Raw genomic sequence first — 26,513 nt, 5'->3', positions numbered from 1 at the left:
CTATAAGAATCAGGAAGTAACTGGGCCGCCGCCCTAAGGAATCAGACAAGAGACATGCACACAGCATGAACTGGAGCAAGGTTTGCAGGCTGGACTGACAGGTAAGATTGCGGTCTTGCATAGTGGGAGGTGGTGCAATATGCAAGCACGCCGCCAGGGATGTTACATCATCCAGCCCTTTTTTGAAAGCTGTTATATTGTCAGCCATTACTACCTCTTGTGGTAGGGCATTTCACAGCCCGACTGCTCTGACTGTAAAGAACCCTTTCCTGTTTAGGTGAAGGAATCGCATTTCTTCCACCCGTAATGAGTGTCCACTGGTCCTTAGGTCTTAGGTCCTTAGGTCTTTGGAAGGAATAAGTCTTGTGCTAGACCTATGTGCTGATCATACATATATTTATACATGTAAATGAGATCTCCTCTGAGGCGTCGTTTTTCTAAGCTCAACAAATTCAACTTTTTCAACCTCTTATCATAAGAGAAGTTTTCCATCTCTTTTAATAAACTAGTTGCCCGCCTTTGAACTGATAATCAGTGTTAGGCAGGTAGGCAGTGTATGTGGCAGATTCCAGTGTAGGATACAGCACAGGAGGGACCATTGAACTTCCTGTCTGCTGCTGTTGTAATAATTACAGATATTTGTAGACATAGCCCCAGATATCAGGGGCCAGGTCAAATATTTTTTTTATCTTAATCCTGGTTATTTGCTTAAAAAACAATCCAGAGTACACCATTTTTCAGCTCCATTTGCTTGTTTTCACTGCAGAATAAAGCCAGATCTGTTCCATATTTCAGTGATAAAAATCCAGAAATTTGAACTGAACGTAGAAAATATTGGCTTCCTTTTACATTCTATTGCAGTGTGTCGGTCAAGCTATTCACACTAGGTGTCTGTGAAGAATAGTATTAGTAAATTACAGGCCTGCTATTTAAAACTGTGGTTTTCTGTTAGACATATCACCTATAAGACTGTTCCAAAATCAGACATTTCTTCCATTTTCATTCTGTTGCAGTGTGTCGGTCAAGCTATTCACACTTGGTCTCTGTGTAGAATAATATTAGTAAATTACAGGCCTGCTATTTAAAACCTTGGTTCTCTGTCAGACATATCACCTATAAGGCTGTTCCAGAATCAGACATTTCTTCCATTTTCATTTCATTGCAGTGTGTTGGTCAAGCTATTCACGCTAGGTGTCTGTGAAGAATAGTATTAGTATACTACAGGCCTGCTATTTAAAACCGTGGTTCTCTGTCAGACATATCACCTATAAGGCTGTGTGCCCACTATGCGTTTTTCCAGCGTTTTTGCAGCGGAATTTCCGCAGCGAAACCCTTAAAAAACGCTTGGTAATACTTGCCCCATGTGCCCTATGCTGTGCACATGCTGCGGAAATTTCCACTGCCAATTGTCATTGCGGAAAAATACGCATTATGTCCATTAATATTGCGGACACCCAGCGTAATTGCCGCCATTGGCTTGCATTGAAACGCTTCATATCCGTATCACTACATGTGCACACGCGGATATTAAGCCATTCAATGTGCGGATGGTACCCAGGCCTGGAGAAGAGGAGACTCTCATCCAGACCTGGGTACCATAGAAACTGTAAAAAAAAGAATTTAAAATAAAAAATAAAGATTATATTTAACTTCCGATGTCCCCCGGCCTCCTCAGCGATGCGTGCGGTGTGTTGGGCGGCTTGCGGTGGTGTGAGGACCTGACATGACATCATTGAGTCATATGACAGGTCACACGACCACTGACGTAGGCGGTCACGTGACCTGTCACATGACTCAATGACGCCATTGCAGGTCCTTCACACCACCGCGAGATACCGGGGAGATCAGACGGAGCTGAGAAGGAGACCGGGGGCCATCGGAAGGTAAGTATCATCTTTATTTTTTATTTTTCACCATTCTTATTCTTTTTTTATAACTATTACTTGGTCACACTATATAAATCCATGCCGGTTGCATGGATTTATATAGTGTGACCAAGTTGTCAAGCACTTTTTCAAGTGATGCTAAAATCGCTTGGAAAAGCGCTTGATAACCCGCATGCTGAAATGCATGCAAAAATGCTTGACAAACGCTTCTACCTTGCGGGAAAAACGCAAGTAAAATCCGCATGCATTTTTCCTGCCAGGGAGAAGCAGAAAAAATATGCAGCATTTCTGCATCGTGGGCACTTAGCCTAAGACTGTTCCAAAATCAGACATTTCTTCCATTTCCATTATGTTGCAGTGTGCCGTTCAAGCTATTCACACTAGGTGTCTGTGAAGAATAGTATTAGTAAATTACAGGCCTGCTATTTAAAACTGTGGTTCCCTATCAGAGGTATCACATATAACTGCGGTTCAAATCCAGCCATTTATAGTGAACGTGGAAAATATTTTCCTCCATTTATAGATTGTAGCAGTATGTCAGTGTACACCATTTTACAGCTCCATTTGCTTGTTTGCAGAATACAGCCAGATTTTTTTAGTTTTATTCATATTACTGTATTGCGGAAGCAGAGGAACTTTTTTCAATTGTCAGACACACTTGATCCATATGACTGACATAATAATACAGAAATTTTGTGGAGCATGCCAAATATTCTACTCCTGTTAAAGTCATCCACCTATGTTTTCTTGAAGCAATTGACACTTGGTCGCTGACAAATATCATACTATTAGGCGACTGTCTGAAACTGTCGCCATCAGAAGTTATCCTATATGACTGCCCTAATAATCCAGAAATTATTGTGAGCATGTCAAATATTACACTCCATTTAAAGTATTGCAGTTGAGGGTTTAAACCTATTCTCAGTTGGCCACTGACAAATAGCATATCTGTGAACAATATTGTCAGAGTATTACGCCACTTCTGCGGACTGACAAAAAAAAAAACATACAAAAAACAAGCTAAAATGTAAAAAATGTTAAGAAACATTCTTTCCAGGGTAATGACTTGTATCTAAGGCCAAAGAAATAAAAAAAAATAAAGTTATGGACTGTGGGAGACATTTATGTGACCAGAATGAACACTCATCTGTAGCTGGTGATGATACCACCTAGCAGCGGCACCTGTTCCTATTGTAAATGCATCTGACAGCGGTATCAAAAGGGAATGCAATAGATTTTAAATTTTTTTGGGCAGAAGGCAGTATAAGGCTAATACCTGGTTGGATCAGTGTAATACACTATCCATACTGCGATACCTCACCCGTAAAAGAATTTCAGATAAGACAGTTAATATTCTAGATTATAGAATCTATTTGAATTGTCCTTCCCATTATCAAGGAGTGTGTCTCCGATACTGTTATTGCATAATTTCAAGGGCTGCCAAAAATTAGGACGCACTCCAATACACATTTGAAGAGACTTATAAAAAATAAATAAATAAAAAATAAAAACACAGTAGAATCTTTCTTTAGTATAAAAACCAGACTCGCCAATGTAACCTCAATATAATCACATTGTTCAGCTCCTGCACCTCCTCCTCCAGTTCAGCCTCCATCTCCGAAATGACGACATCAGTCACAAGCTGAAAGCACTGCATCACTGCCTTGGCCAAGCGGCAACAGGCTTTGCTGAAAGCTTTGGTGGCAAATAGTGATGAGTGAGCATGCTTGTCACTGCTTAGCGCTCGCCCGAGCATCTCACTGCTCGAGATGCTCGGTGCTCGCCGAGTATTTCCCGTGTTGCTTGGCGGGAGCTCGGGTCCCCTCCCTGCATGTTTGGTGCTCTTTAGAGTGCCAATCAACATGCAGGGATTGTCTGCCACCCACTGCAATGCCGCAGCCATGTTGTTTGTGGCATTACAGTATTTGGCTGGCCACACAGCGTCATCAAGTCTATATCAGACCTGGTGCCACCGTGCTCGTTGCAGTCTACTCCACAATCAGGCAGTGTAGGGAGAGGTGCTGCTGAGCTAGGGAGAGATTTGGTTGCTTATTAGTTAGTGTAGGTATTCTACAAGATTCTCTACATATCCATCTCAACTAACAGTCCTTCTGAGGACTAATCCAGCTGAAGAGATACCTGTGCTTGACAGGCAAGCAGGGTATATAGCAGACTGCAGTGCACATAGCAAGAGAGTGCATTCCAGTTCTGTCTGCTGGTGCTTTTTTTATCTTAATCCTGATTATTTGCTTAAAAATAGAAAATTTCAGCACCATTTGCTTGTTGGGACAGCAGAATACAGCTAGGTCCTTTCCATATTACAGCGCTAAAAATCCAGCTATTTAAAACTGTGGTTTGTCCATCACACGAATTACATATAATTGCGCTGAAAATATTGCTATTTCTGGCCTCCATTTAAATTTTGTTGCAGTGTGTCAGCGAACTTATTGACACGAGGTCGGCGCTGTTAAAAATAGTTACCTACAGGCCAGCTATTTAAAACTGTAGTTTGTCCATCACACGGATCACATATAATTGCACAGAAAATATTGCTATTTCTGGCTGCCATTGAAATTTTGTTGCAGTTTGTCAGCGAACTTATTGACACGAGGTCGGCGCTGTTAAAAATAGTTACCTACAGGCCAGCTATTTAAAACTGTGGTTTGTCCGTCACACGGATCACATATAATTGCGCAGAAAATATTGCTATTTCTGTCTTCCATTGAAATTTTGTTTCAGTCTGTCAGTGAACTTATTGACACGAGGTTGGCACTGTTAACAATACAACAGGCCAGCTATTTAAAACTGCGGTTTGTCCATCACACGAATCACATAAAATTGTGCTGAAAAAATTGCTATTTCTGGCCTCCATTGAAATTTTGTTGCAGTGTGTCAGCAAACTTATTGACACCAGTTTGCTGTTAAAAATAGTTACCTACAGGCCATCTACTTAAAATTGTGGTTTGTCCGTCACACGGATCACATATAATTGCGCTGAAAATTCTGGCATTTCTGGCCTCCATTTAAATTTTGTTGCAGTGTGTCAGTGAACTAATTGACACCAGATTGCTGTTAAAAATAGTTACCTACAGGCCAGTTATTTTAAAACTGTGGTTTTTCCGTCACACGGATCACATATTAGTTCGCTCCAAATTCACCAATTTGTAGTGAGCGTGGAAGATATTGTCCTCCATTTAAAATGGGCAAGGCGCGTGGCAAGGGACAGGGAACTGGACGTGATGGCAATGATGCATGCAGAGGCGGAGACCGTGGGCAAGTTGAAATTGTACCACAACAAACACCCACATCTTCTCGCTCGACCTTCCTGTCCAAATTAATAGGGGACTGCAGAACACTACTATTGAACACAGAACAGTGTGAAAAGGTTATTAGTTGGATAGCAGATAAAGCTTCCAGTCACTTAGCCACCACCTCCACAACCACCCTTTCTTCCACACGGACAAGTCTCAGTAGCCATGATTATGGACCGCATATTCCTCACCCTGATTCTCCTTCCGCCTATCATGCCGAGTGCCCGGAAACAACTGATCACACACTTGGACACTCCGAAGAGCTGTTCACTTTTCCATTTATAGATTTGGGCCTCTTGCCTGGTCCACTTGAAGCTGGGCAAGAGATCGCATGTAGCGATGTCCAAATATTGGAGCAGCCACGGTCATATGAAGGCGACAGTGGGAAAGTGTCACAAGAGGTGGACGATGATGAAACACAATTGCCAGAAAGTCAGGAGGAGGATCAGCGTGCGGAAGTGGAAGACATGGTGATGGATGATATAATAATTGACCCAACCTAGCAGGAGGTGTTAAGAGGGCGGTTGCAGACAACTTTATTTTAATGGAACGCAACCGACCCCGGGGTCCGCAACCGACCCCGGGGTCCGCAATGCAGCCTGGTGGACTGCTGCCGAACACTTTCCGGGTGGAAAGGAAAACGACAACTAAACTGATAACCCGTCTGTTTTAACAACACACATGACCGGGTAAAGTGGTACGCTCTATCTCCGTTAACTGCACGGAGGGAGAGCGACCGGCGACGCACCTATCAACTATCTTAGCCCTTCGCATTAATGCACACGGAAGGGTAAGATGGTTCGCTCAATCTCCAAGAGCCTCAGGGAGACGTGCGACCGTGGGAGAAGCAGTAGCCCTGTCTTCGATACAGGCGCTACGCTATTGGAGTTGGCGCTAGTATAACGGTTCACACAATCTCCAAGAACCGCAGGGAGACGTGTGACCGTGGGAGAAGCAGTAGTCCTGTCTTTGATACAGGCGCTACGCTATAGGAGTTGGCGCTAGCATGCGGGTGTGATTCCCGCCAGGTATTCGTGCACTTAGCCGGCGTGCTACCGGACTGAGCAAACCCGCTCTATATGGCTCACAGGCGTTACAGGGAGAACGGCTACTGCAGACGGCTCGGGGTGGAAGGCGAACCCCCTGGTCAGAGCCAGTCTGCAAGGCGAAGCTACCTGCCTACTTTTTCTAGCCTGCCTCTATGGAGCTAACCTGCCTAACTAAAACTATGGCTCTTCGAGGAGCCCAAGAGTAAGCGTGCACACCACAAACAGCCAGCTCAAATGATCTGAGTGCGCCGCCATGTTTGTGGGCGGGCTTTTTAAAGATTAAGCCCTGCCCCACTGTCGCACCATTGGTGATGACACCCGTGACCAATCAGGCTGTGCCAGGTCACCGGATCAGCTAGTTCCTGAACCACCAATCACGGTCCGCCATGTCACGGACATGCTCAGTGCGGCGCATCTTGGATTCCACAAGCCCTGTCTGCCTCTGCAACCCAGGCTTAACATTGCTAGGCACAACTACCTGGGAGACAAACAGTGCTTGCGGACCAGCTAGGCATTGGGGCTGAAGGCGATGCTGAGCAGCATCAGCCCTGGCTGGACTGAAATGGGAAATCACAGAAGGTCCTGGACCCATTTCAAATCCAGCACCAGACCGATGCCTAACCGGAGGACATGCAGAGCGAGGACATCAGCACACAGGGTGTGGGAGGCAAAACACCCCAACAGGCAGTAAGAAGCAGTGTGGTGGTCACAGACACAAGGTGGGCAACTGTTCTGTGTAACACCAACACAACAAAAGTTGCCAGTACAACTGTTAGGTCTTCCAGAGTCTTGTTGTTTTTTAAGACTCTGCCGATAACCCCAAAAAGGCCATTTGCACCACCTGCCAGGCCAGCATCAGCAGGGGTAGCAAAACTACCAGCATGATCAGGCACATGGCAGCACAGCACCCGACTTTGTGGGTCGAACCCCAGGGGCCAGGAACAGTGTCTGCGTGTGATACCACTACTTTTTCCGCTGTTGGGTGTGCAAGCCAATCCCCTGTCCATAGTGCATGCGAAGATGCCTCCTGCCCTGTACCTGTTGTTGCACACTCTCATCTAGCACCATCAGCAAGCACGCTCTTGTCCCAGTACAGCGTTCAGTTGTCCATACCCCAATACTTGGAACACAAACGCAAATACGCAGCCAATGCCCCACAGGCCACATTACTAAATTCCCACATTTTGTATCTGCTTGCGCTCGAAATGTTGCCTTTTAGGCTTGTGGAGACGGAAGCTTTCCGCAACCTGATGGCAGTGGCTGTACCTCGGTACTTGGACTAGAGCCGCTATTATTTCTCCCGATGTGCCGTCTCCGCATTACACAAGCACGTGCCCACAACATTAGCCGTGCCTTCAACAATGTAGTTACTGGGAAAGTCCACCTAACCATGGACACGTGGACAAGTGCTTGTGGGCAGGGACTGTATATCTCACTGACTAAACACTGGGTTAACATAGTGGAACCTGGGACCCAGTCGGACCTTGGGACCGAACACATCCTCCCGACACCGAGTATTGTGGGCCCTAGGTCAATCAGGGTCGCCCCCACAGTCTAGAGCTCCTGCACCTCATCCTCCTCAGCCTCCATCTCCAAAAGGACCACATCAGTTACAAGCTGGAAGTACTGCTGCACTGCCTCAGGCAAGCTGCAACAGGCTGTGCTGTAGCTAATATGCTTAGGTGACAAACCGCACAATCCTGAAAAGTTGTGGATAGCTCTGAAAGAGCAGGCAGATATTTGGATCACACCACTGAACCTACAGCCAGGCATGGCCAGGCCAGGCACTTAAGGCGAGGCGAGCTCACACATGTACCATGCCTGGCCCATGTGCTAAACCTCGTGGTTCATTGGTTTCTCAAAATCAAAACCTACCCGGAGCTGCCAAATCTGTTTGTCAAAGTACGCCACCTGTGTGCCCATTTTAGTAAGTCAGCTACAGCTTCTGCAGCCCTTGCCATGCTTCAGCAGCTTTTGCAGCTTCCGGCTCACAGATTGGTGTGCGATGTCCCCACGCTTTGGAAATCTACACTGCAGATGTTGGGAAGGATTTGTGAGCAGAACAGGGCAGTTGTTGACTACCAGCATCAACAAGTCCATCAGTATTCAATTCAGACTCCACACATAAGACCTCAGGAGTGGACATGGATGTCAGACATATGTACCATCCTCCAAACTTTGAGGACTCCACCAAGATGGAGAGTGGCGATGATGCCATAATTAGCTTCTCTGTCTTATGAAACGCTCTCTGCTCACAATCAGAGAGGATGCATTGCAGGTGGAGCACGATGAGATGGAGCAAGGAACCATACAGGGTGATTACACATAGCCCAGCCTCATCTCACCCCAACGTGGATTGGGTGACAATGAGAAAGAGTAGGAGGAGGAGGAAGAACAGGAGCTAGTTTCATGCACTATAGATGTTACTACCTGCACAATTGTCATACACTCTGTTCAGCGTGGATGGCCTGAGGACAGAGAGGAGGAGGAGGAGAGCATGGTAAGTCGTCCTCTTGGTGAGGCCACAGAAGTCTTTCCTATTAGCAGTTTGGCATGCATGGATGAGTTTATGTTACGCTGACTTTCCCGTGACCCTCACATTCTCAACATTTTGTGTGACAGTCATTACTTCTTGGTGACACTTCTAGACCCACGCTACAAGGAGAACTTTCTATCTCTTATTCCTGAGGCGGACAGGTCTACAATAATGGGGCAGTACCAGAAGGCCCTTGTTGCGAAACTATTAAAAAAATTCCCATCTGAAAACGCAGGTGGAAGAGGTCACAGTTCGTTGAACAACCAAGGAGTACAGGCGAGATAGACACAACCCCAAACCAGCAGAGGCGGAGGAACACTGTCAAAATTCTGGGAGAGTTTTCTCAGCCCCTTCCATCGCACAGGCCCTGAGGCGTGGGGTACTCTCACAAGGAGTGCAAAGTTTGGGAAGATGCTGAAGGAGTACCTTTCCGACCATACCAACGTACTTCGTGATTCCTCTGAGCCTTATAGTTATTGGGAACTGGCTCTCTACGCCTTGGAGGCCTGGCCTGCCCTGCCGCTAGAGTTTTATCAGAGCTGGTTTTTAGTGCCGGCTGGTGGAATTATAACTGATAAGCGCATCCTACTGAAAATGCTGACAGGCTGACTCTTATAAAAATGAACAAGGGCTGCATTGGGCCAGACTTCTCAACACCACCGTATGATAGCAGCATAACATAAACTCAAATCCAGTGTCTTTTTTTGGGAGGTGTATTCCCATGCACCTTTTCACACCCACACATGGGTATACGCTTCCTGCTTTTTACTATTTGCTCTTGTCCTCCTCCTTCTCCTCATCCTCCACCACCATATCACCAGGGTCACTGTGGTCCGTGATGCGACACCCACATAATTTTTTTAAAGGGTGTTATCATGCCCGTAGATAAAAAATTTTATACAGTATGTTCATGTATACTCCCCAGGGGTAAATGTTTGTCAGCACATACACTTTGTGCATGGGCATTACAAGTATAGGAGACCCACTCCTTTCTAATAGGAACATTTTTTTATGAGGCCCTCCTCCACGTCTTTTCCAAGGGGCATTGGAGTGCCTCCCAATTTTTGGCAACCCTTGCTTTCACTGCGTAGGTTAACACTATGGGAGACCCACTTTCTAATAATGGGAACATTGTTTTCAGGAGGCCCTCTGACCTCCACGTGTCTTCCTAGGGGCATTGGAGTGCCTCCAAATTTTTGGAAACCTTTGCATTCACTGCATAGCAAACAGTATTGGAGACCCACTCCCTAATAATGGGAACATTGTTTTCAGGAGGCCCTCTAACCTCCACGTCTCTTCCAAGGGGTACTGGAGTACCTCCAAATTTTTGGCAGCACTTGCATTCACTGCCTAGGCCAACACTATGGGAGACCCACTTCCTAATAATGGGAACATTGTTTTCAGGAGGCCCTCCACGTGTCTTCTAAGCATCATTGGAGTGCCTTCAAACTTTTGGCAGCCCTTGCATTCACTGCATAGGCCAACACTATGAGAGACCAACTTCCTAATAATGGGAACATTTTTTCATGAGGCCCTTTACGTCTCTTCCAAGGGGCATTGGAGCGCCTCCCAATTTTTGGCAGCCCTTGCATTCACTGCTTAGACAAACAGTATGGGAGACCCACTTCCTAATAATTGTTTTCAGGAGGCCCTCCTTTAAGTCTCTTCAAAGGGGTATTGGGGTGCATCCAAATTTTCAAAGGGGTATTGGAGTGCGTCCAAATTTTGGACAGCCATGCCACTCACTGAATATGCAATAACAGTATAGGAGACCCACTTTTTAGTAATGGGAACAACAAAGCATAGCCCTCTGATGGCTCTCTAAGAATAGTGAGGGCTGACTGCTGGCCCTTTAAGAATAGTAAAATCTGCCTGATGGCCCTATAAAAATAAGCTTTGTGACTTTCTCCTTCATAAATGAAACAGGATGTGTCTGATGATGTGTCACACACCACATGGCCAGATAAGGTTGTAAAATGTTAAAATGACATTTCCCGGTGAATGCATTTGTCACTGTTGAAAGCAATGTAAAAGTGCAAAAACACATCAAAAACGCTACGTGTGACCATAGCCAAAGGTGTGGAGGAGTATTTTTGGTTTTGATTATTTATTTTGCCTTATATACATGTCATTACCCTGGAAAGGATGTTCCATAACATATTTCCCAGGAAAATCCCTTTTGGTTTCGTTTTTGTATGTTTTATTGTGAGTCCGTAAAAGTGGCAAAATATCTCTGACAACATTGTTCACAGCAGTGACCTGGGTGTCAGAGATGCTTCCAGGGGTCTATCCCAAGCTGTTCCCATGTCATTTGAGCACTGTTCCCATCGATTTGGGCAATTTTTAGGCCCTCTGCAGGCTGCCGGGGAAAGCCGCCTGAAAAATGCTCGAGTTTCCCATAGACTTACATTGGGCTCGTTGCTCGGATCGAGCCATCGAGTATTACAATGTGTTCGATTTGAGCAACGAGCACCGGAGCATTTTAGTGCTCGCCCATCACTAGTGACAAACCGCGCACCGCTGCAGAGTTGTTGAAAGCTGTAACACAGCAGCCTGATCTGTGGCTCTCACCACTGAACATACAGCCAGGCATGGTCGTGGGGGACAATAGGCAGAACTTGGTGGTGGAGAAATGACAGCCAGAGTAGATACAGCTTCCCTCTATGCCAGTCCTTTCACCGAGCTAAGGAATATGGCTGTGGTGAAATACAACTTTCACTGAGATGCAGTGTCAGATTGATAAACATTGGGCCCACCAGAGGATTTGATTCTGAGGGCCCACCTTTCTCGCCCGCTCAAGAGCCCCATAGAATCTACAAAGTTTGCGCTATCATGAAGTCTCCTGATGGTAAAGCCAGGGCCCACTCGAGGATTCTCTGGTGGGACCGTCCAACCCTGCCGAGATGCAGCCCTGGCTAAGAAAAGTGTGTGGGAAGGTTCCCGGACACTCTATGGCTGCTTTTTTAATGTGGACTTGGCTCTAATGAGATGTACCATCCCTGGCCACATTCACCTGTCCACGTGTTTGTGGTTAGGCAGTCCTTTTCACTTAAGTCCACTGGGGAGGGCACGGGTAATGTTGTGGGACCCATGCTTGTGGAAGGCGGAGACGACACCGGGAGAAATAGTGGTGGCTGGGGACCAAGTATGGACACCCGTCCGCCGCCGCCATGAGGTTGTGGACAGCTTCTGCCTCCATGAGCATAAAAGGCCACATTTCAAGTGCAAGCAAGCAAGCAGTTCAGAAAAGTGGCAGTTCAGTATTGCAGCCTGTGGGTGGGTGGGTGGCTGGCTGCATATTTGCGCTTGCATTCCAAGTAACAGAAAACTAAGCAGATGGTGGCCTCTACCATCACCACGACCTCACCTCGGCACTATGAACTCTCCTGATGAAGAAGCCAGGGCCCACCGGAGGATTCTCCGGTTCTTTGGTGGGCCGGACAAACCCTGCTGAGAAGCAGCTCTGGCTAAGAAAAGTGTGTGGGACGGTTCCCGGACACTCTAAAGCTGTTTGTATGGGCCACTCAGTAACTTCAGCTCCTTTTTGAGAAGCTAATGTATTTGGGCAGAAGAAAAGGAAATTGTGGATGGCTTCGCTACTGTTTCTGGGGACACTGGTAATACAATTACGTCGTGCCATAGTTCATTGGAAATATTCCAGGCTAGTTGTTGCCAAGCTGATTCCCATAGAAAAGTGCCAGCAGCAAGCTAAGGAGATGGTAGCCTCTATCATCATCACGACCTCACCTCGGCACTATGAACTCTCCTGATCGAGAAGCCAGGGCCGACCGGAGGATTTTCCGGTTCTCTTGGGGGCACATCCAACCCTGCCGAGAAGCAGCCCTGGCTAAGAAAAGTGTGTGGGAAGGTTCCCGGGCACGTTATGGCTGCTTTTTTACAGTGGACTTGGCTCTAGTGAGATGTACCGTCCCTGGCCACATACACCTGTCCACGTGTTTGTGGCTAGGCAGTCCTTCCCACTTAAGTCCACTGGGGAGGGCATAGGTAATGTTGTGGGACCCGTGCTTTGGGAAGGCGGAGACAATACCTGGAGAAATAGTGGCGGCTGGGGACTGAGTATGAACACCTGGCCGCAACCGCCATGAGGTTGTGGACAGCTTCCGCCTCTACGAGCTTAAAAGGCCACATTTCAAGTGCAAGCAGTGCAGAAATGTGGCAGTTTAGTATTGCGGCCTGTGGGTAGGTGGCTGGCTGCATACTTGCGCTCGCATTCCAAAGAATGGGGTAGAGGCAACTGAACTCTGCGCTGGGACAATGACATGGACGGTGATTGCAGCAAGTCTGCAAGGACAGATGCATGGCAGGAGACATCTTCGCATGCGCCAAGGATCACTTCCAAAGGGCACACATTTAGCCAGTGAACTGGGAGTCAGAGATGCTTCCAGGGGTCTTCCCCATGTTGTTCTCATGTCTTTTCAGCACTGTATGCATGTGTCTGATCATGTCTCACACACCACATGGCCAGATAAGGTTCTAAAATGTTAAAATGAAATTTCCCGATGAATGCATTTGTCTTGGCTGAAAGCAGTGCAAAAGTGCAAAAACGCATGAAAAACGCTAAATGTGAACATAGCCCAAGGTGTGGAGGAGCATTTTTGTTTGGGTTATTTATTTTGCCTTATATACAAGTCATTACCGTGGGAAGGATGTTCCTTAACCCCTTTACTCACGAGGGTGGCTTGCACGTTAATGACCGGGCCAATTTTTACAATTCTGACAACTGTCAATTTATGAGGTGTTACTCTGGAACACTTCAACGGATCCCGCTGATTCTGAGAATGTTTTTTCATGACATATTGTACTTCATGATAGTGGTAAAATTTCTTCGATAACTCTTGCGTTTATTTGTGAAAAAAACAGAAATTAGGCGAAAATTTTGAAAATTTTACAATTTTCAAAATTTTAGTTTTTATGCCCTTAAATCAGAGAGATATGTCACACAAAATAGTTAATAAATAACATTTCCCACATGTCTACTTCACATCAGCACAATTTTGGAACCCCAATTTTTTTTTGATAGGGAGCTATAAGGGTTAAAAGTTGAGCAGCGATTTCTAAATTTTCCAACAAAATTTACAAAACCATTTTTTTAGGGACCACATCACATTTGAAGTGACTTTGAGGGGCCTTTATGACAGAAAATACCCAAAAGTGACACCATTCTAAAAACTGCACCCCTCAAGGTGCTCAAAACCACATTCAAGAACTTTATTAACCCTTCAGGTGCTTCACAGGAAGTTTGAGAATGTGGAAGAAAATAATGAACATTTAACTTTTTTCACAAAAATGTTACTTTAGATCCCAATTTTTTTATTTTTGCTAGGGTAACAGGAAAAAAGTACCCCAAAATTTGTTGTGCAATTTATCCTGAGCATGCCAATACACTTTATGTGGGGGCAAACCACTGTTTGAGCGCACGGCATGGCTTGGAAGGGAAGGCACGCCATTTGACTTTTTGAATGTAAAATTTACTTGAATAATTAGCGGACACCATGTTGCATTTGGAGAGCCCCTGATGTGCCTAAACAGTGGAACCCCCCCACAAGTGACACCATTTTGGAAAGTAGACCCCTTACGGAACTTATGTAGATGTGTGGTGAGCACCTTGAACCCCCAGGTGCTGCACAGAAGTTTATAACATTGTGCCGTAAAAATAAAATTTTCACATTTTTGCAACAAAAATGTTTTTCAACCTCCAATTTTGCATTTTCTTTTCATAAGGGTATTAGGAGAAATTGCACCATGCAATTTGTTCTGCAGTTCCTCCTGAGCACATCAATACCCCATATGTGGGGGTAAACCACTGTTTGGGCGCACGGCAGGTCTCAGGAGGGAAGGAGTACCATTTGACATTTTGAATGTAAAATTTGCTTGAATAATTAGCGGACGCCATGGTTGCATTTAGAGAACCCCTGATGTGCCTAAATAGTGGAAATCCCCCACAAGTGACACCATTTTGGAAATTAGCCCCCTCAAAGATTTTATCAAGGGGTATAGTGAATGCTTTGAACCCAGAGGTACGAAACAGAACTTGATAACATTAGGTCATCATATTGAATATTGTCATTAGTATTGAGCGCAAGTGCTCGCTACCTGAGTTTGCATCGGGTACTCAGGTATGCACCATGTATCGCGGGTGCGCAAGTGACATGGTCGAGTCCCCGCCCGCATGTTTCATGTTTAATAGACACCCCCAAAAAAAAAATGCAGGGATCGCTCGTGCATGGCAGGCAACCCCCGCAAGGTTTTTTTGGCTGTATAACAGCTGCAAAACATTTGGGGTGGAGACTCGAGTATGTCACTCCATGACCCCCGATACTCGGTGCATACCCGAGCACCCGATGCAAACTCAAGTAGCGAGCACTTGCGCTCAGTAATCACCATATCGTCGTCATTTTTTCTTTACTTTTAAAAAAAATCCCAACTCTAACCCTAGAGTTTATTTTTTATGCCGTTCCTCGTGCGTTATAAGTGATTAGACCGTTTTATTCTTTGGGCTGGTGCGATTACAGTGATACCAGATTCATATCGGGTTTTTATGATTGACAGCTGGTACACACTAAAAGACGCTTTTTTTACAATGACTAGTTTCTGCATCGCCATATTTTGAGAGCTATAATTTTTCTGTTTTTCGTCCAACAGAGTCATGTGATGGCATGTTTTTTGCGGGACAAGTTGACGTTTTTATTGGTACCATTTTTGGGCATGTGACATTTTTTGATCGCTTTCTATTACGATTTTTGGCATGGAGAATAAACAAAACCAACAATTCCGGAATTGCTTTTTTATATACCGTTCCGCTTGTGGTAAATTTGATAAGGCAGCACTATTCTTTGGGTCAGTATAATTACAGTGGTACTACATTTATATTGTTCTTTATGTTTTGGCGCTTTTACACAATAAAAACAATTTTATAGAAAAAAAAATTTGTATCGCTTTATTCTGAGAGCTATAACTTTTTTATTTTTTGGCCGATGGAGTTGTATGGCAGCTTATTTTTTGCAGGACAAGATGATATTTTCAGTGGTACCATTTTTATTTGTATTTGACTTTTTCATCACGTTTTATTGCATTTTTTGTTTGGCGGTATGATGATAAAGCATGGGTTTTTGCTTTGTTTTTTTTGGTTCTTTTTAGCGTGTTCACTAAAGGGGTTAACTAGTGGGACAGTTTTACAGGACAGGTCATTCCGGACACGGCGATACCATATATGGGTACTTTTATTGTTTTTTTTTTCACAATAATATTTATTTATGGGTACAATATATTTTTCTTTTTTTTATATTTTTTTCTTTTTTTTTTTATATTTTTGCAATTTTTTTTTTTTTTTTTTTTCACATTCTGATTCTTTTTTTACTTTTACACTTTGTCCCACTATGGGACTTTCACTTTTTATTTTAAGATCGCCTGTATAGCATAGAGAGCAGCAGAAGCTCCCTGTGCTATACAGGCGGTCACTGCTGCAGAGGGAGAAGATACTTTGGTCATGCACTGCGTATGACCAAAATATCTTCCTGCTGTCTGGTGACCCGGATGTTGTCATGACGACATCGGGTCATCATGGCAACATCCAGGAGCCGCGGCACACAGCGTTGGACGCAGTCAGGAGAGGTGAGTATCTGCGATCATCTCCCCTTGCCCCCACAATGCTGCGATCGACTTCGATCACAGCATTGAGGCGGTTAATGTGCAGGGAGCGGTGCGGGACCACTTCCTGCACATAGTACCGGGTGTTAGATGTGACAATCAGCTGACACCCCAAGGCGATCGCCCTGCACCGCTGGTGTGCGGGCGCGATCGCCATATGATCTAATAGTACGCCATTGGTCCAATTGGCCCAGGTCACCATGACGTACTATTAGGTCACACATCAGAAAGGGGTTAACATATTCCCAGGAAAATCCATTTTGGTTTCCTTTTTGCATTTTTTCTTGTGCGTCCGTAAAAGTGGCACAATACCTCAGACAACATTGTTGACAGCAGTGACCTGGGAGTCAGAAATGCTTACAGGGGTCTTCCCCATGCTGTTCCCATGCCATTTCAGCATTGTTTCCATCGATTTTAGGAAACTTTTAGGCCCTCTGCAGACCGCCGGGTGGGCCGCCAGAATAATGCTCGAGTTTCCCATAGACTTACATTGGGCTCATTACTTGGTCCGATCACTCGAGCATTCCAATTTGCTCAACTCGAACAACGAGTACCCGAACATTTTAGTGCTCGCTCATCACTAGCAACTACCTGTCGGTAAGTTTCTTAGCCCCATAGATAAAATAAGCAAAGTCCCGGATAACCCCCTTACTGCTCAACAAAGGATATGAAAATAAAACCATGCCAACTGTACCCTCTGGTAAATGTATTGCTTAATGCACTCAGTACTACTGGTGGGGTCATAAAACGCTGAACAACTGCAGGGTTTTAATACAGAAACACAGATAATAAAGGGTGAGTTGTGTCAAACAATACACTTAGTTCTGTTATATCTGTAAATTCCATGTTTAACCTTAAGCTGAACTCCTACTGCCCGGTTTGTCTATGGTTACCCCGGTTTTTAATCAATATATATCCTAATGTTATTTATTTTTGTTATATACTTTTTCAATGTTATCGTCATGAATGTGTCTATGTCGTTTCAGGTCACATGACGCTTGGCCCTGTCCACCAGCAACATACCCAATCTCATGTCATACATCATCCCCTGCCTGGACTCTCCCCAGTGTATTTACCATAATAAAAAAGACCAGACAAGAGAGCAGTGGCTCACAATACAGAAATGGTTTGCAAAGGGGACATAATGGTGGGAAAGGTGAACAATCTTCATTTGATCCGTAGCAACAAAGGAAAATCCATAACACAATAATTAATATTCCAAAAATGCATAACATTAGAATAGAAAGTGATAAATAGTGATACATAAATAAGTCCATGATTAACCCTGACGCAATTCTCAGATTGACATTGACATGACTCTCTATTGTTTCCATACCTGAAGTTACACCAAGATAATTTCCTCTGTTGTACTAAAAAAAATTGATACTTTGCAATTAAAATGTTGTATAATTAAAAGGGTTGTTCACTATCTGGACAACACCTTTTTAAATTAAGTAGTCCACCTTGTAAAATATAAAAATGTGTATTTACCTCCCTGGAATGGTACCAGCAATATTGGCACTGAGTTTGACCAGTTATTATGCCACATGAGCCCTGCAGCCAATCACCAGCTGCTATTAGGCTTTTGTACTCTTCCATCCTTTGCCCGATTGTTGATTAATCAGAAGAAGTAAAAGCCCAATAGTGGCCACTGATTGGCTGCAAAGGCTCACATGGTATAACAATATGGGAGGTGAATATATATTTTATTTCACAAGTGAGACCACTCTACTTAAAAATGGGTTATCAAGGTAGTGGACACCCACTTTAATACTTATCTGCTAATGTACCTATTGTGAATTGTTTGCTTATTAATCTGTATTAGGCGGGATGTCTCATAAATGGAACCCAAGCAGGAAGTCAACATCGGTTCTCTCTGCTGGACCTTGCTGGGCTACATTTAATATTTGGTGACCCAGATGATAACACCTGAATGCTGTAATTTTTTTGCCTGATGCGCAGTAATTACAGTAGCTAACAACTGTGCTGGCTTTAATTGATAAAAAAGCTGTCGAGATGAGGCTCTGATAGGTTCGTCACATTTACATTTCTATATTCAAATAAATGATTTCAGTATTATTATGTTCACTAGCCATCACATTTCCAAACTGCTTTTTTTTAACATGATGTGAAGGAAAGTTGAATTTGCTATTGATCTTTTTCCTCCCTTAAATTTGTTTTTTAGCTGTTTACATTTGAGCTTTCTGCGCTCAATTAGAGTAATCAATAAATACTCTCACTTTTATTATACCCAAAGAAAATAGCAGCTGATGAATGGAAGTTAATCCATTACCTTTTGATGAGATGTACATTAACTTGTAAATCTCTGTGGGCATTTTTGGCAAACTCATAATGCCACATTGGGCACCTAGTCCTAATAATAAAGCACAAGTAAGCCACCAGGGGTATTTCAAATATTAAAATGTAATTATTCTTAGCCCCACAGTGCAAACACTGGTCTCCTCAGTTCCTGTTGTGGAGAATGTAGTAATCAGGAGATAACATGTAGAGGCATGGAACCAGGATTTCTGGTCCCATTATGGGAATTATAATTATAAAGTGTTTTTTTGTAATGTCATCTACAGTATTTGATGTAACAATAAAAGAACCACATAATAAGAAAAAGCAATAAATATATTAAGCACCTAAATTAAACCAGCACCAGGCAGGTAACACAGTTACCTAGTCAGGGCTTACCTCGCATTACCTGTCATAAAAAACCCACAATCCCATAAATAACTGGAGCACTCGGAGCTTGAAAACCCAATCCATCACATGGTGCCTAAACTAATAAGCAGAGATGAGTGAATTGTCTAAAATTCAAATTCCGCAGATTCACTTGAATTCAGCCAAGCAATTTGATTTGCATCAAATCTAATAGATGGAAATTAAATGTACGTTTTTTTGTTCTGTGGTCTATCCAGACACCGGAGCATAATAAATGTAGGGTTCAAAATAAAAAAAATCATGCTCACCTCACCCTGGTCCTCATTTGTACATCTGCGCAGCTCCACTCTGTCCTCCACTCAGCTAGTTCCCTATGGTCTGGTGTTCTCCGTGATCTTCAGCACCTCTGCCGCTCACTAGGACTCCCGAGGCATCATAATGTGACATTATGACATGTGTTGACTCACGATGTCATGACAACATGTAAGGCATCGTGAGGCACTGAAGAGCAGTGTGAAGATCGAAGACTGGACCAGAGAGAGCTAGCTGTGAGGAGGGAAATTGAGGGCCGGGGCAAAACGAGCATATATTTTTTAACCCTTCCCTGATGTCAGTTTATGTAGCGTCGGTGTCTCTGCCTCCTGCCCGACAGAGACACCGATCTACTCACCATCGTGGCTCTGGTCCGACGTTCTCCGCTCCTCCTCCCGGCCTCATCGCATCGTCTGTCCGGGGTGCGCGCACTGCACGTAGATCTCCTGACTCTGTACTTAGGGCATGCGTGCACTCCCTTCCTCTTAAAGGAGACGTGCGCTCCGTCCTAAAAAGTCCCCAGCCAATGGCCAGAGGACTACCCCTACTTAAGGCACCTCCTCCATAATGGAGGTGCCTGTGCAAAGTTGTTGTTTGTGCACTAACACTCGCTCCAGCCCTCAGGTTCCAGTGCCCACCTGTCTGTTTATCAGCCGTGCCCGCCAGCCTGTATATAAGCCGTGCCCTCCAGCCTATCAGCCGTTCCCGCCTGCCTATCAGCCGTGCCCACCTGCCTGTCTATCTGCTGTGCCCGCCTGCTTGTCTACTCGCATCACCTACCTGTTTTCCAGCCGTGCTCATCTGCTGTGCCTGTCAGCCTCGGCCATCAGTCCCGTGGGAGTCGCCTGCTCTCACATAAGGTTGGTCCCAGAGTGGCACCTGGTTCACCTTCCCGGTCCCTCCTTGGTTCATGGAGTCGACTAAGCCGCCATGTGGCCATGGTCGCTCTGGGTAGGCACTTAGTTACGCCCCTCTGGTCTCTCCTTGTATCACAGCACAGAGGTTCCACCACTCGGATCTGTAACAGTTTGCACAGGCCATGGAATCCGGTGGCTCCCAGGCTGCTTCGCTTTCAAACCTGTACCAAGAGGCTTCTCACCAGAGATCCCAACAGGATACTATCCTGTCCTATATGCGGACAGTCAACTCCCGCTTGGTCGCACTGTCCACCCCGACAGTGTCCACCTCTAACCAAGCAGCACTCGCTCCGGCGGCAACTCAACCCAGTGGCGCTGTGGCACTCGGCTTAGGACCCCGGCTATCTGCTCCTCCACGTTTTGGTGGGGATCCTGCTCTATGTCGGGACTTTCATTAATTAGTGCACGCTGCACTTTGACCTCCTGGCACAACAGTTCGCCTCCGACCGGGCAAAGGTGGCATTCATCATATCTCACCTCACCGGAGAGGCATTGGCGTGGCTTAACCCTCTGTGGGAGAGAGGGGATCCTCTGGTGTCCGACCTCCAGGCTTTCCTCGCGGCTTTCCAGAAGGTGTGCAATGAGTCCGGACGAAAATCTTCGACTGCCTCCTAACTTCTTCGACTCCGCCAAGGGAGTCTCTCTGTGGGTCAGTATGCCGTGCGTTTCCGCACCCTAGCATTTGAACTTGCCTGGAACAATGAGGCTCAGGTGTCCACCTTTTGGGAGGGCCTTTCTGGACGGATTAAGGATGAGCTAGCCGGTCGTGACATACCTCCCTCTCTGGATGACCTGGTGTCATTAGCTACACGGATTGACATTCGTTTTCAGGAGCGTTCTAAGGAGGCGACCCATGAGAGAAGATCCCTGTGCCTCGAACCAACCTTCCAAAGGCCAGTCTCGAAACCAACATCCCCTCCGGTTTTTTCTTCAGAGTCTATGCAAATAGACCAAGTTAAGATGGTCAGGTCTCGCCAGGAGGCCAGCCGCGCCAAGGGGAGTTGCTTCTATTGTGGAAGTATTGAGCATCTAATCTGCTCCTGTCCGGTGAGACCGGGAAACTCCAGTGTCTAGGACTGCTTGGAGAGGTGGTACCAGGCAAAATTTCTTCCCCTCCGCCCTTGACTCTGTCCGTTTTGGTTACCATTGACAAGTCCCACTTCTTCGAGACTGCCTATCTGGATTCCAGAGCCGCTGGGAACCTCATTCAACAGGCTGCTGTGGAGAGATTTTAGATTCCTACCATATGTCTGGCTGATCCTTTAGCGGTTTCCTCCATGGATTAAAATATTCTCTTTGAGACTTTGTCACTGAGCCTGTATCTCTTCAGGTGGGAATGCTACATTCAGAGAAGATCTCCTTCTATGTGCTGTTCGGTCTCTCTCATCCCCTCTTTCTTGGCCTGCCTTAGTGACAAAGACACGAGCCCATGCTGAATTGGAGCTCGGGTGAGGTGCTCCACTGGGGTCAGGAAGAATGTCATAAGTCCTGTTTGGTTCCTGTTCGTCCTGCTCGACCTCCATCTACTCCAGCTAACCTACCTGGCCTGCTGGCACCCTACTGGTCATTTACAGATGTCTTTGATAAAAAGGAGGCAGAGACACTACCACCTCATATGCCGTATGATTGCCCCATCGACCTAATACCTGGTGCTTCACTTTCTCATGGGCGAATCTACCCCTTGTTGCTGGCCGAGACCAGTGCTATGTCGGAGTACATAGAAGAGAATCTGGCTGGGGGATTTATCCAGAAATCCACCTCTCTGGCTCTTTTAGTCCATTTATCGACTATAGGGGCCTAAACCAGATTACCATAAAAAATAAATACCCCCTGTCTCTCATCTCGGAGCTGTTTGACCGCCTAAAAGGCGCGAAGATCTTCACTAAGCTCGATCTTCATGGGACGTACAATCTGGTCCGGATTCGCCAGGGAGAAGAGAGGAAGACGACGTTCAACGCTCAGGATGGTCACTACGAGTACCGCGTGATGCCCTTCGGTCTCTATAATGCTCCAGCCGTCTTCTAACAATTAGTGAATGGCATCTTCCGAGATCTCCTGTATTCCTGCGTGGTGGTGTACCTGGACGATATCTTGGTGTTCACATTTGATCTGCCCTCTCATTGGAGGGATGTTCGTCAGGTACTGCTGAGGCTCCGGAAGAATCGCCTGTATGCTAAGTACGAGAAATGCATCTTTGAGCAGACCTCCCTAACATTTTTGAGGTATATCATCTCTGAGACCGGACTGCGGATGGATCCCGAGAAGGTGTCTGCCGTCTTAAAGTGGCCCCGACCTGAGGAGTTGAAGGCTATTCAGCGGTTTCTGGGATTCGCTAACTATTACTGTCTCTTCACCCCGGACTGCTCCCATCTCTGCTCTCACCCGTAAAGAGGCAAATCCCATGGAATGGACTTCCAAGGAGGAAAGTGCCTTTGTCTCCCTTAAGCAAGCCTTCTCCTCCTCTCCAGTGCTACATCATCCAGATTGCAATAAACAGTTCTTGGAGGTTGATGCCTCTTCTTCCGGGACCGGAGCAGTGCTCACCAAGAAATCCTCGTCCGGGCAAATGTTGACCTGCCGATTCTTCTCCAAACTCTTTTCTCCATCCGAGCGCAATTACTCCATAGGAGATCCAGAACTGCTGGCCATCAAATTAGTGCTGGAGGAGTGGCGCTACTTGCTTGAGGGGGCTCTGCACTCGGTGATCATCCACACTGACCATAAAAACCTCGCTTACTTGCAGACCGCTCAAAGGCTAAATCTGCGTCAGGCCAGATGGTCTCTATTCTTTGCTTGTTTCAGCTTTACTCTCCATTACCGCCCAGCAGACAAGAATATTAAAGCTGACGCTCTATCCCACTCTTTCCTGTCTACCGACCAAGAGGAGGAGCCTCTACACATCATTGACCCCTCCAGAATAATGACTGTTGCTCCATTTGTCTCATTTTCCTCCTGGTAAGACCTTTGTGGCGGCTCAGGATCGGAAGAAGGCCTTACTCTGGGGTCATTCATCCAAACTGGCTGGTCATGCCGACCAGAGGAAGACACTTTTGCTTATTGCCCGACATTATTGGTGGCCCACCCTGCGCAAGGATGTTGCGGATTTTGTCGCGGCTTGTTCCTCCTGTGCCCATAACAAGATACCTAGGCACCTCCCTGCTGGACGTCTTCTTCCTCTCCCCGTGCCTTTGGCTCCTTGGCAACACATTGCTATGAACTTCATCACTGATCTTCTGGTATCTGCCGGTGCTACCATCAAATGGGTGGTCGCTGACTGCTTCTCCAAGATAGCTCACTTCATTCCTTTGCCTGGTCTTCCGTCTGCACCTGTGCTGGCTAAGGACTTCATCCATCACATCTTTCGTCTCCACAGCTTACCCCTCCACATTGTCTCGGACTGAGGAGTTCAGTTCACTTCTCGCTTCTGGAGAGCTATATGCAAGCTGCTGGATGTCACTTTGGACTTTTCTTCTGCCTATCATCCTCAATGGTCAGGTGGAACGTATAATTCAGATCCTCACGAGTTTTCTTCGGCACTTTGTAAACGCTCACCATAGCTATTGGGTAGAACTTCTCCCTTGGGCCGAGTTTTCTTATAACAACTATGTGAGTGAGTCCTCTGCTAAGTCTCCGTTTCTTGTGGTTTACGGTCAACACCCCCGAATTCCGTTTCCCGTCTCTTCTTCAGTGAACAATCCTGCCGCAGAGTCTCTCATCAGTGACTTTTTGGTGATTTGGAAAAACACTAGAACTGCGCTTCTACAGTCCTCTGAGCAGATGAAGAGACACGCTGATAAGAGACGTCTGGATCCGCCTCTTTTCCGTCCGGAAAATAAGGTCTGGCTTTCCTCTAAGTATGTTTGCCTAAAGATGCCTTCTTACAAGTTGGGTCCTCGATTCATTGGCCCGTTCGAGATTCTGAGCCAAATTAATCCGGTGGCATACAAGTTGAAATTTCCTGCTCATTATGGATCCCCAACTCTTTCCATGTATCTCTCCTCAAGCCTGTTGTCCTCAATCCTTTCTCTAATGATCCGGGTACCGCTCCAGTTCTAGTCAGCGCTGAGGACTTTTTTGAGGTAGAGAACATTCTGGCTACCAAGAGGGTAAGAGGAAAAACCTTTTTTCTTGTAGATTGGAAGGGGTTTTGTCTTGAGGAGAGGTCTTGGGAGCCCAGGGACAACATACATGCCCCTTTACTTCTTGAAGAGTTTCTTGCAGGCTTGAAGAAGGGGGGGCGTTAAGGGGTGGGTACTGTAGCATCTACATCTCTGTCTCCTGCCTGACAGAGACGCCGATCTACTTACCACCGCGGCTCCGGTCCGTCGTTCCCCGGTCCTCTTTCCGGCCTCATCGCATCGTCTGACTGGGGTGCACGCACCGTGCGTAGATCCCCGGTCTCTGTACTTAGGGCACACGCGCACTACCTTCCTCTTAAAGGGGACGTGCGCGCCGTCCTCAAAAGTCCCCGGCCAATGGCAGGAGGACTGCCCCTACTTAAGGCACCTTCTCCATAATGGAGGTGCCTGTGCAAAGTTGTTGTTTGCGTGCTAACACTCGCTCTAGCCCTCAGGCTCCAGTACCCTACTGTCTGTCTATCAGCCGTGTCCGTCAGCCTGCCTATCAGCCATGCCCGCCAGCCTGTCTAGAAGCTGTGCCCACCAGCCTGTCTATCAGCTGTGCCCACCTGCCTGTCTATCAGCTGTGCCCACCTGCCTGTCTATCAGTCGTGCCCGGATGCATGTCTATCTGCCGTGCCCGCCTGCTTGTCTACCCGCATCACCTGCCTGTCTTCCAGCCGTGCTCATCTGCTGTGCCTGTAGGCCTCGGCCATCAGTCCCGTGGGAGTCGCCTGCTCTCACACAAGGTTGGTCCCAGAGTGGCACCTGGTTCACCTTCCCCGACCCTCCTTGGTTCACAGAGTCGACTAAGCCGCCGTGTGGCCAGGGTCGGTACAGGTAGGTACTTAGTTACGCCCCTCTGGTCTCTCCTTGTATCACAGCACAGAGGTTCCACCACCCGGATCCGTAACAGTTGATTGAATTTGAGTGAACTGAATTGCAAAAAAAATATTTTACTTCTAGTGAATCCAAATATTTTTTTGTCAAATTTGCTTATCTAGGCATAGGTGATGATGCAAATGCAGCAGAAATATGGTAGGTCTAAGCCTTATTTTCCACTGTTTTGTTACCTTTTTTTCCTCATGTGCCAAAAAGAGTGTCTCATCTTAAATGGAATCTGTCAGCAGATTTTTCTACCTCATCTGAGAGCAGCGTAATGTAGTCAAAAAGAATCTGAATCCAATGATGTATCACTTAGTTTATTGGGTGCAACAGTTGTAATATATTTGAGATATTGGATTTAGTAATGCAGCAGAGCAGAAAAAGCTAACCCCACCCACACCAGGCTGTCCATATACAATGGCTATAGACTGTGAGCTGCCTATCACAGGAGGAGGCAGAGTTGGACTGGCATGCATGTGCTTCTGTAGTTGTTGTAAAGCTAAAAAAAACAGCTGCACTCTAAAATGCTATAATATGTAAACACTGAATATATGAAATTGGAACTGCATTACTGCTATAGAAAATATGTTAAAAATGAAGTGCTACGTCTTGTCACTGGCTGTTGGGCTCTCACAAATTGGCCAATTTATGTGCTTAGTACCTTAATTTTTAATGTATTTTCTATAGCAGTAATGCTTCCAATTTCATATATTCAAATTTTGCATATTATAGCATTTTATAATGCAGCTCTTTTTTCTTAGCATTATTGACTGGTCGTCTCAATTTGCACCTGCTCACACTTGTCTTATTGTGTTTGGAGGTGCTGGTCAGTCTTTTTGATAGCTGTAGCAGTTGTAGTCCCGGCAATGATAATCACCAGGTGATAAAACCTTCAGCCTCAGTAAACAACAGCACACAGCCTGACATGTGACATATCGTTGAAATCTGTGTTTTAATCCCTACCTCATGCTGCCTCAGATTACATAGCTAAAATCTGCCAACAGATTGTCTTTAAAAAGAGTTCATAGCTAAGCAGATAAAGTTGTAACAGATACATAGCACCAGACTTTATTTTTGCATGCAAAGCATTATATAACATGACACAGAAAACCTTATCTTGACATGTTCAATGACTTATGATGTGTTAAATGTCGGGATTCACAT

The 26,513-nt window shown here is 45.7% G+C and overlaps 1 long non-coding RNA gene across 2 annotated transcripts in view; it reads left to right on the top strand.

Moving 5' to 3' along the window:
• LOC141265673 (uncharacterized) overlaps positions 1-19,189 on the top strand; it is a 329,848-nt gene extending 310,659 nt beyond the window's left edge. For both annotated transcript variants that reach the window (XR_012320144.1, XR_012320143.1), the window contains exon 3: positions 17,437-19,189. This is a non-coding gene — a long non-coding RNA (uncharacterized lncRNA). The remainder of the gene's footprint in view (positions 1-17,436) is intronic.
• Positions 19,190-26,513: the final 7,324 nt, after the last annotated feature.

This window comes from Phyllobates terribilis, unplaced genomic scaffold, assembly GCF_046119375.1.
Source record: "Phyllobates terribilis strain yellow unplaced genomic scaffold, ASM4611937v1 Scaffold_1__5_contigs__length_1240528914, whole genome shotgun sequence".
Classification (NCBI taxonomy): Eukaryota; Metazoa; Chordata; class Amphibia; order Anura; family Dendrobatidae; genus Phyllobates; species Phyllobates terribilis.
Note: the sequence above shows the minus strand (reverse complement) of the source record. Positions and strands in the feature narration are given on the sequence as shown.